Below are 11,750 nucleotides of genomic sequence, written 5' to 3' on the forward strand. Positions count from 1 at the left end.
TTTGTCTTGTATTACAGTTTGACTCTGTTTATGATAAAGACCAGTTTGACAAGTTTTTCAGAGATCCTACTTTCTGTATTCTATCTTAGAACTCTTTGTTCACCCTAAGGTTGCAAAAAATTCTTTCCTATGTTTTCTTCTATAATCTCTATCTCAAGTTAATTTTTCACTTGAAAGAAAAGAAAACTAAATCTTACCCACATACTTTGGAGTCCTCAGAAGTACTGAAAATCAGTGAGATTGGTAAAGGTGCTTGCTATCCAGCCCAATGAATCTAGGGTTTTATCCCTAGAACCTACTTGGTAGAAGGAGAAATCCAACTCCTAGCAAATTGTCCTCTGACTCCAACACACATGCAAAGGAAATAAATAAACAATGCAATAAGGGCTGGTGATATAATAAGATGGCTCAGTGGGTAAGAGCACCTGACTGCTCTTCTGAAGGTCCAAAGTTCAAATCCCAGCAACCACATGGTGGCTCACAACCATCCGTAATGAGATCTGACTCCCTCTTCTGGAGTGTCTGAAGACAGCTACGGTGTACTTATATATAATAAAAATAAATAAATAAACAAAACAAAAAAAACCCAATGCAATAAAAATATTAAAAGAAGTACTAAAACCCATGTAACCTCGTGGGGATGTTGAAATAAAAATCATTTAATTAAATTAATGCAAGTTTACTGACCTAGACCTTAAGTTGGCTTGATTCCTTCAAACAGCTGAAAAGTTAGTTTATGCAAGCAAAGGGAGGGGTGGGGAGAGGTGAGGTGAGAGGGAGGGTCTCGGAGGAGAGGAGGGAGGGGAAGTTGCAATCTCGATGGAAAGTAAATCAATAATTAATACAAAATTATCATAAAAGGCAGGCTAATAGAAAGTTACACCAAAGCATTTTTAAAAAGCATCTAATTGGAAATTTTAATTCAATAGACCTGTCATTTTCATTCCTGTTTTTCCTGGGGGAAGAACAATGTTTTATTACTTTTCAAAAGTTGTTAGAAAACAACCAACTTCTTTCTTTTTTTTTGGTTTTTCAAGACAGGGGTTTCTCTGTGTAGCCCTGGCTGTCTTGGAACTCGCTCTGTAGACCAGGCTGGCCTCGAACTCAAAAATCCGCCTGCCTCTGCCTCCCGAGTGCTGGGATTAAAGGCGTGCGCCACCACCGTCCGGCTTTACGTGACTTCATAACCCTTCTTTTCTGCACATCAGAAAACCGGTGCCAATTAAACAAGTTTTAAAATTATTTTCTCATGCCAAGTTGGAGGAAAGATGGGAGGACGAGGAGAAGGAAAAGAAAGAAAGAAAGAAAGAAAGAAAGAAAGAAAGAAAGAAAGAAACTCTAGTTAAATTAAGTAGTAACATGCCTCGTCCCTCGGTAGTTCGTTTGTTTGTTAATGAATTGAGACAGTTTGTATAGGTGTTGTACAGGACTATCTTCTGAAACAAAATCCATCTTACCACATTCTGTAATGTCTACTGGCAAAAGATCATCTCAGCTGGGCTTGTTGACCCACACCTGCTCATAAAGGGGCAGGGAGGTCAGGAGACCCTTATCTGTGTATCCACCCTACCTACTGTAGTATGCGATTTTATCCATAACTAGAAGTGGCCTCGCTGAGGGGAGGGGTAGAGTCTGTAACCTGGGAAGACTAAGGGAGTGGGGTGGCTGGGTGGAGAAGTCTTCATCCGGGCTGGGTAAAGGCTTTCTAGGCGTAACTTGGGGGATGAACACCCTGGCTCTGTGAGCAATTCCTTGTTTACGTCACCAATTCCCTCCGCAGAGTGTCCTTTGGAGGACTCATCTTCTATTTGCTGCTGGAACAAGGATAGGCCTTGTCTGTCTGCTCAAGAGAAGGAATTTTAGCTGACTAGCCCAGGCTGGGCTTGTATTCACTATGTAGGGAAGTCTGCCCTTGAACTTCTAGTTCTTCTGTGTTTTCCTCTCAAGTACTGGGATTACAGGCAGGTGCCACACCACAGCCGACTAATGGTGATAATTATAAGCACACAGGAAAACCTTTGCCCAGACTTCATTCTGAGAAATACTGAAACCACACCAAACTCGCAGTTTCTGACCTTTGTCCCTCATTTTACAGCCCACAAAGCTACGATTTGAACAGCTAAGACTTCGCTGTTATTTAAAATTACAACAAATATTTCCTCCAAGTAGGTATGTTTTACACATTTGTATCATAACAGGGCTAACATGTCATTTAATATGCAGGAAAAGGAACGGAAGTACAAGAGTGACTCTGCTATTATTCTACTCCAAAGTGAGCAGTGTAAATCCTTAAATTTCCCTCTCAGGCCAAGTAGGTGGGCTTCCGCCCTTGCATCTGTGTTCCGGATGTTTGGTTACCAGGCAACGTCTAGCGCCTGCCAGACACCTGTGAAGGGGTGCGGCCTCTGGTCCCCAAGCCTCGGTCCTGGACCTAGCCGGCGCCTGCGCAAAACGTGCACAGGCCGGCGTTACCTGCGACCGGCCACCCGCGGAGAGTGGAAGGGCGTGGCCGCCCAGTCAAACTCGCGGGCCCAGGCCGGGCAGGCAGCGCCTGCTGGGAACAGACTGTAGCCCAGGCTCTAGAGGTCCTCCCCAAGCTTTTGCTACGTACTTAGAGTGATGCCGATAGTTCTGCGACCGAGTAGGGCTATGCTGGGGAGGGATCACCTGGCGGGTTGGGCACACTTCAACAGGCATTGGACCAGTGGAACACAGGTAACCAGTGTCCTGTTTTAGTGTGTGGGGGGAGTAGGTGATCGAGTCAGGGCCCTGGTGACTTAGCTGCCACACATTTTTCAGGCTCCCACACAGTCGTCGGAGAACTGCGAGCCTCCCAGCGTGCTGGGATAGCGGACTGCTAGAGAACTCACTCCCCTCCCCAGGCCTCTAGAGGAAGGCTCTTACCCAACATGCACCGCGAGCTAATTTGCATACCCCAAGGTAAACCACACGGACCCACGCCGCCAGCGCGATCCCCCTAAGCAGCAGGGGTTCATGAGCATAGCTACACAGTTTCGCTGAAAAAACTTTTTCTTTGTTCTCGGGTATACTGGGAGGCTAGGGGAAAACGGGGGTCAAAGTCACCCTAACTTAAAAAGTCAGGAATTCTTCGTCCTTATATAGTGCACGGCTAGGCACTAGGATCGTGCTCGCTTCGGCAGCACATATACTAAAATTGGAACGATACAGAGAAGATTAGCATGGCCCCTGCGCAAGGATGACACGCAAATTCGTGAAGCGTTCCATATTTTGGCGCTGCTTACTATGAAACAGATCGTTGGACCAAATTCCAAACAGTAACTTTTGACTTCTCCCTCATAGCGTCTCCAAGTCAACCCAGCGCGTCACTGTTAAATCCTATCCTAGCTTTTTACTGTATCTAGCCCCTAGTGCTTGTTTTCATCAACTAAAATCTGCTGTTATTAAATTTGGGGAATGCATCATTGGCCAGTGTTTCTTCCAGGCTACATGCAGAGGGGCGCCCAGTGAGACAGATCCTAATGGCAGACTGTTTTTTAGCTGTTACACACACTCGGGTCTACAAGCCGGGAGAGAATGAACTAGCGACGCTCCTGTTCTTTCCCTATTAGGGCTCATCAATTCATCAATGTAAATTAAAAAAAAAGATTAATAAAGAAATTCATAAACTAGAAAGTCTTCTAAGAGAAAAATGTCATTATTCCCGGGGTACTTGGGGTTTAGTATTACCTACCAGTTACCGCGAAACTCCATCTTATAAAGATATATACAATGTTGCCAGCATTGTAAACTAGAATCTCAACATTGGGTGTAAACCAATGTACTTTATTTAACACTACAGAGAGATAATAAAAATCGAGATTGCAAAATATGGAACGCTTCACGAATTTGCGTGTCATCCTTGCGCAGGGGCCATGCTAATCTTCTCTGTATCGTTCCAATTTTAGTATATGTGCTGCCGAAGCGAGCACGAACGCAGAGTCCAGCCGTGGACTATTTAAGGACTCAGAACTCCTGATTCTTTAAGTTAGGGTGATTCTGGTGCTCACGATTTTCTAACTCCTCCGTGCACCCTAAGACGAAGGAGAAGTTTTTCAGCAGAACTGTGTGGCTAGGCTCTTGAAACTCCCCTGCTGCTGAGGGAATTGCGCTGGCAGCGTGGGTCCGTGTGGTTTACCACGGGGGTATGCAAATTAGAGCCCGGTGCATGTCGGGTAATAGCCTTCCTCTGGAGGCCTAGGGAAGGTAGTGAGTTCGGGACTCTCTCCCCGCGCGGCATGCCGGGACTGAGGGCGGTGAAGCCTCTCTACTTCTGTGAGCGGGCAGCCTCCGTACCGCACAACTCTAGAGTAGGTGGTTTTACCACTTAAAAGTTCTAGGGATAAGCACATTGGAAACAGAAACTAGGGAACAAACAAAAGTCCCTAACTACCCTACCATTAGTTAGTCCTTTACTATATCTTACATTACAGCAAGTCCTTTCTATATTGTTTAATACTCAGCTCGCTCTCAAATTTACTTGATTTCAAAGATGCCATCTTAGAAATTGTCATAAAGGGCTAAACTTAATCTCACATCTTATTTAATGGCGGTATGCCTTGACTTCTATTTTCCAACGATCATTATTCGTTTCTCTTCAGGCAGTTAATTTCCTGAAGAAATAAGATACCTTGTTGTGGTATGCCTTAGATATGGTCCATTGTGTCGTTATGGATTTATGTTGCTTAATTTGTTTATTCTCCCTGTTTCTTGAAAATGTGTAGTTTTGCAGAGGCTGAGAGTTTGACTTAAAAAAAAAAATCCCTATGCAATCATGATGGTAGGGCATGCACTTGATATTGTACCTCATCAGGGTCATGTGACGTTGACATGTGAATAATGAAATCTCATGGAGTCAGCATCCTGACACCTCCATCATCAAGCTTTTACAAATCTTCCACCCAATGGTTTTAGACAATACTGATAAACATTGTTCTGGTATGTTCGTATTTAACCCTTGGTTCACGAGTTAGTAAGGGTAGAGCACGCTGGCGCAGAAAGCACAGACGTTGGCCACCAGAGAAAGGGATGACAAAGAAATGAAGAAAGGGGTGTTGATTTCTGAGGGTTGGATCATTGGATTCCATAGCCAGGTGTCTCCCAAAGTTTGAGCTAACAAATTACCTTCTTCGGACAAGATTTGAGGTGTTTGTTCCCTCACTGGGCAATGGTTCTAGAGCCCTGCGGTGCTAGTTCTGAGCCCTGGTTTCTTTCTTTCTTTCTTTTTTTTAAGATTCATTTATTTATTATATGTAAGTACACTGTAGCTGTTTTCAGACACTCCAGAAGAGGGCATCAGATTTCGTTATGGATGGTTGTGAGCCACCATGTGGTTGCTGGGATTTGAACTCGGGACCTTTGGAAGAGCAGTCGGCGCTCTTAACCCACTCTTAACCACTGAGCCATCTCACCAGCCCCAAGCCCTGATTTCTAGGGCTGTTGTCGCACAGAATTTTGTGAAATCCAGTGGATACACAGAAGGAGCCTCTCTTCCTCTCCCTCTGTTGGCATGAGTCTTGTCTGGACATTTCCAATATGTTTCCGGTCAGTGTCTTAGGGGTTTATTGCTGTGAAGAGACACCATGACCACTGCAACTGTTACAAAGGACAACATTTAATTGAAGCTGGCTTACAGGTTCAGAGGTTTAGTCCATTATCATCATAGTAGGAACCATGGCAGCATGCAGGCAGACATGGTGCTGGAGAAGAGCTGAGAGTTCTACATCTTGATCTACAGGCATCAGGAAGAGACAGTGAGCCACTAGGCCTGGTTTGAGCTTCTGAGACCTCAAAGCCAGTGACAAATATGCTCCAACAAGGCCACATCTCATAATCGTGCCACTCTTTATGGACCTATGGGGGGCATTTTTATTCAAACCACCACAGTCAGTCTATACAGTTATTGAAAGACTCATCTGTTTTTTTTGTTGTTGTTGTTTGTTTGTTTTGTTTTGTTTTTCGAGACAGGGTTTCTCTGTGTACCCCTGGCTGTCCTGGAGCTCACTTTGTAGACCAGGCTGGCCTCGAACTCAGAAATCCACCTGCCTCTGCCTCCCGAGTGCTGGGAGTGCACCACCACGCCCGGCAAGACTCATCTGTTAAGTGAATCTGCCAGGGTTATTCAAACTAAACATCATCTTTACTCTTCTATCTCTGTCACACAGCTAGCTGCCTTTGTTGCTTTGTTCCCCACAGACTCTTGTCTTTCCTTACAGTGTTTTCCTGTTTCTTTTTTCCCATCCTGCAACCCTCCCGTCAATACTGCATACATTACACTAAACATGTTTACTCAGTATTAGGCTTTTGCTATAAATTATGTTCATGTCTTACACTACACATTTGCAATATTATAATACTTTGGCTTCTGATGAACTCAAAATATGTTTAAGCTGGGCGTGGTGGCACATGCCTTTAATCCCAGCACTTGGGAGGCAGAGGCAGGCGGATTTCTGAGTTTGAGGCCAGCCTGGTCTACAGAGTGAGTTCCAGAATAGCCAGGACAAAAACAAAAACAAACAAAGAAAATTGTTTAAGATACCACATTAACCGTTTAATTTTTAAAATCTTGCTCTTCTACCCTAAAATATATGTGATCAGCCAGTCTTTTCATGGGAAAATACTGGTTTTTATTACATCTTCTAAGAGACATTTAGGAAAGTTTGCAGTAGGTGGGTGTCTTTTAAAGTAGTCGAATCTTGAATTAAGATTTGCTTTTGTGAGAATGATAAGTTTAATAGGCATGGTTAACAACTTAGCTCTAGGAGACATTTATTTGAAGGATTTCCTCAGATTTTTTAAATAAGGAAAAATTATTTTTGTATTCTGGAACATTTGGACTTCATTGTTAGTAAATATTATTGTCATAATAATCCTACTTGTTCACATTAGCAGTAATTCTGTTGTTTTATCCAAAAATAGCTACTTAAAACTACTTACTGGGTAATTTTCTCAAACTGTCATGCATCTTATAATCAACGACTTTTTAGATCTAATGAGATGTATTTTTTCAGAGAAAGGAAACTGAGACTAAGCTCCCTTGAATAGTATTGGCACAGACCCTGTCAGTGTTTGAGGCCAGCTCCATTTCTCTTTCCTTCACACCACTGAGTACCATTAAGTCAACACTTTTTTTCAGTGGGTTAGGAAGGAAAAAGACTTTAAGTCTATCATTTCACAACCGCACTTCTGAGTTGTCCTTCTGCCATAGCAGGATAGTACACACTGATTGGTAGAAAGTCAACTTGGCTGTAGTTCTTTTTATTCGGAACTTCCTGTGCTCTGACCCTCTTTAAAAGCAAGAACAAGAAAAATCGAGCATCCACCGCAAGTTATTTCCTGTTCAGGAATTTTGCTCTCATTTAAAAGAGAAGCAACTCAACCCAAATCCTTACATCCTCCTTGGCAGGAAGAGCTGAGTCATCACCGCACCTATGATGTGCTTCATCTCCTCTGACATGGTTAAGCTCAAGCTTCTGAGACTGAGGTGATCAACCTGGATTCCAGGTGGCAACCATTATGAGAACCTACAAAACACCAGAGCAGGAGCTCCTGAGAGGGCCATGGGTTTCTGAGAGATCGTTTTGAATACTTGGAGTTCTCCCTTGGAACTCGTGGCCTTTGTAAGGTCTGCTTTGCATTTGTCATTATCTTTCCTCTCTTCTTTTTCCCCATCAGAAGCTTCTCTTGAATTCTCTACCACTCCTCTGCCTTTTCCCCTCCCCTCTCCCTTTATGGCTACATTCAGGATGAATCCAGTGGTCCTGCACAATTTTGGGGAAAAAAGAAAAGCGATATATCTTTTAAGAGATGTACTTACTAGTCTATTTCATTTTTGGTATCTAATTCTATAAACTAAAGCATGCTATATTACCACTTCCCAAACTTGCCTGGTGATAGATCCCCGACTCAATTTCTGACAGCCTCTAGAGGTTTGATCTATTCTAGTCATCCAACGAGTGATATAGAACATCTCCCCAATGATCTGTGCTTCTTAAAAGATACTTGTAGGGTCCAGAGGGATAGCCGAGCAGTTGAGAGCACTTGCCGTCCTTGCAGAGGACCTGAGTCCAATTCTCAATACCCATATGGTGGCTACACATATTGTGAATATATACATTTTTTTTAAAAAGTGGTTTTTAAATACCTTGACTTGTGGCTTTCTTTTAACTCTGTTAGTGTTAAAACTCCATATGACCATTTTTGAACACAAGAATTGAGGTGAACCTGAATCTATGCTTTTCGGGTCATGGCCACTCATATTTGGCTCCAGAAATGTCTCTTACTACCCTTGAGGTGAGAGCTGTGTTCTTGCTTTGACACTGGTGTGAGATCTTCATTGTGCATAGAGTTTTCTCACAGTAAGCACTTCACTTAATTTGTAGTGAATGTTTCATTGAACTTGCCAGATGGGGTGTTGGGAGCTATTAAGGCAACTCTTGATCTCTAAATTGGGCCTCTCCCCCCGAGAAGAAAAAGGGGTCAAGCGGGCCAGCCCTAAGTCATCGCCGATGTCCTGACCACACCCTGATATCACCAAGTTCCTGCTTCCCCGTGTAGCTGCCAAAAGTATTGCCCCCCCCTCCCATAAGTACTTCTCCTTTTGCTTGTATTGCCCTACCCCTCCCACTGATAAGTATCTGTACTTCCCCCTTTGCTTGTGCATTTAAACCTCGGGCCTGACTAATACATTTGGGGCCTTGATGCATTCCAGAAGGGTTTCCGTGTCGTTATTCGCACAAGGCCCTCGTCCCTCTCTACCCCACATTTGGTTCTTAGGAGGAGGTCCCCTCGAGACCCTCGAATAACTGGACCTGCTAGACGGGTCAATGGGGGAAGCTGTCATAGATGAACATCCTAAATTTCTTGTAGTAGCTATATGTTAACCCGTGGATAAACTCATTTCCCCCCCTTCTGTTTTGTTTCAAAGGATAGGTGACCCTTGTGTATGAAATATGTGTGGGTGGAAAGCTTCATTGTCTGGGATCTGATATCTAAGTCGAAGGCTATGGAAGCTGTTTTACAACTATGTAAGTGTAGGTAAAGGACAGCGGAGTCTATGGGAGCTGTTTTACAACTATGTAAGTGTAGGTAAAGGACAGCGGAGTCTATGGGAGCTGTTTTACAACTATGTAAGTGTAGGTAAAGGACAGCGGAGTCTATGGGAGCTGTTTTACAACTATGTAAGTGTAGGTAAAGGACAGCGGAGTCTATGGGAGCTGTTTTACAACTATGTAAGTGTAGGTAAAGGACAGCGGAGTCTATGGGAGCTGTTTTACAACTATGTAAGTGTAGGTAAAGGACAGCGGAGTCTATGGGAGCTGTTTTACAACTATGTAAGTGTAGGTAAAGGACAGCGGAGTCTATGGGAGCTGTTTCACAGCTATGTAAGTGTAGGTAAAGGACAGCGGAGTCTATGGGAGCTGTTTTACAACCATGTAAGTATAGGTAAAGGACAGCAGTGCAAAGTAGTCTTTGTTGTCAGGCTGCAGGCGCTGGCCTGGCCCTCAGGGGACCTCTCTGTAAGAAGCCAGTTTTGCTTCCTTTTGTACCTTCATCTCAACATTCCTTTATTCTACATAATTTTAAAAGTTCTCCTTTGAGTTGGCTGTATCATATGTTTTTATTGTTTTATACATTACTTAAAATCTCTGATACACGTTTCTCTTTTTAATCCACAGAAGAGGCATGGTTTTAATTAAAAAAAACAGTTTTATATAAGTTTGGAGTTCTTCCACTGAGTTTCCCAGTGGACTCACCTAACAAAGCTAAGTATATTTATAATCCGAGAAAGTACAGTTTATGGTCTAATTAAAGCTCAGATACGTTTTTCTTCATTTCTAAATGACAATAGAAATTTGATGACTTTTTCTTATTGAAGTACTCTCTGTTAATTTTATAGTTTCTTTGTCTTTCCACAGATGATTCAGTGCTAACCTTTGATAGCAATAGTTGGGAATTTGGTGTGAAGATTTATTGAATATACGCTATGACTATTTTTAGAGATAAAATCTCTGTTGGGTGAAATCCTCCGGAAAAACTTATCTTTTTATGACTTTATCTTCTTTAGACTCAGTCAGATAGGAATGTTGTGCTCACTAGCAAGGGGCTTTAATATGAGATGCCAGAGTTGGGAAGTTTGGGGACCTGTCTCTTTATTCTTCATCTTTACAATTTTGGGACTTCGTACCTGCATTTATCTTTCAGAAAAGGTATTTTTTTGCCTCGTAGTGAATGTGCAATATTTTCCTAAATCCAGGCAAATGCTACTAATTTGAACTGAGATATTTCTAAATTAAAGGAACCCTATATATATTGATTTAAGATGATTCTAATTTTGTAGGTTCTCAATATCCTAATTTAAGATTTCTTCTCAGTTTGTAAGATAAGTAAGTAAAATACTCTTATAATCCCTTTGGCTTAGTTAGGGTTACTATTTCTGATGAAACATCACGATGAAAAGCAACTGGAAGAGGAAAGGTTTATTCCACTCACAGTTCCATTTAGAAGTCATCAAAAGCAATGGGGGCAGGAACGTGGAGGGAGGAGCTGATGGCAGAGGCCATGGAGGGGTGCTGCTTACTGGCTTGCTCAACCTGTTTTGTTATCAAACACAAGGCCACCACTCACAATGGACAGAGCCTTCCCCCATCAATCACTAATTAAGAACATTGTCTTTTTTCAGGGTTTCTCTGTGCAGTCCTGGCTGTCCTGAAACTCACTCTGTAGACCAGGCTGGCCTCAAACTCAGAAACCCACCTGCCTCCCAAGTGCTGGGATTAAAGGTGTGCCCCACCACTGCTTGTCTTAGAGCCTTGTCTTAAAGAGACATTTTCAATGAAGCTCCCTCCTCTCTGTTAACTCTCTGTTTGTATATGCTTATGTCAAACTGACATAAAACCACCCAGCACATGCTTAAAAATAAGGATGTAGAAAGTTTCAAATGTTGTTCTAGTTCAACTACTCCAATATTAACTCTGATGTGCAACTGGAAGACATTAAAGTATAAATTATCAAGGTGAGACAATAACCGGGGGAATAGATTAGGAGAGTAAACTTTTCTGAGATGTTTTCTTTCCACTTATTAACTCAAGGTAATATACACCAATTATGTTCATTTGCATACACCGAGAACAATGTCTTGCATTCTCTGGTAATTCATAAGTGAACTAGTTCTAATAAAATCTATTTTGTTTCTGTAAAAATAAAAAAAGAAGAAAGTATTCTTTATCTCTGTTTTATTGAAAATAGGTCTTTTTGCTTCGTATAGTAATATCCTGATTACAGTATCCCCTCCCCTTACTCCTCTTCCAGCTAGAGCAAGCCCATTCTTGTATCTTATTTGTGATGGTTTGTATATGCTTGGCCCAGGGAATGGCATTATTTGGAAGTGTGGCCTTGTTGGAGTAGGTGGGCCACTGTGGACTTGCATCCTAGCACCTGGAAGCCAGTCTTCCACTAGCAGCCTTCAGATGAAGATGTAGAACTCTCAGCTACTCTTGCACCATGCCTGCCCGAATGCTGCCATGTTCCCACCATGATGATAATGGATTGAACCTCTAAACCTGAAAGCCAGCCCCAATTAAATGCTGTCCTTATAAGAGTTGCCTTCATCTTGGTATCTGTTCACAGCAGTAAAACCCTAAGATAGAAGTTGGTACCAGGGATGGGTTATTGCTGTGATAGGCCTGACCATGCTTTTGTCTGGAAGAATATGGATTCAGGGAATTTGTATT

General features: G+C 42.5%; 2 non-coding genes across 2 annotated transcripts; one reads left to right on the forward strand and one right to left on the reverse strand.

Moving 5' to 3' along the window:
- The first annotated feature begins 3,145 nt into the window (after positions 1–3,145).
- LOC115032901 (U6 spliceosomal RNA) lies at positions 3,146–3,252 on the forward strand. The gene has a single exon (XR_003838549.1). It is a non-coding gene; the product is annotated as a U6 spliceosomal RNA (small nuclear RNA).
- A 591-nt stretch (positions 3,253–3,843) lies between these two features.
- LOC115032900 (U6 spliceosomal RNA) lies at positions 3,844–3,950 on the reverse strand. Its single transcript, XR_003838548.1, has one exon. It is a non-coding gene; the product is annotated as a U6 spliceosomal RNA (small nuclear RNA).
- Between the last annotated feature and the right edge of the window lie 7,800 nt (positions 3,951–11,750).

This window comes from Mus caroli, unplaced genomic scaffold (genome assembly GCF_978045245.1).
Source record: "Mus caroli unplaced genomic scaffold, Mus_caroli_1 scaffold_14, whole genome shotgun sequence".
In the NCBI taxonomy this organism is placed as follows: domain Eukaryota; kingdom Metazoa; phylum Chordata; class Mammalia; order Rodentia; family Muridae; genus Mus; species Mus caroli.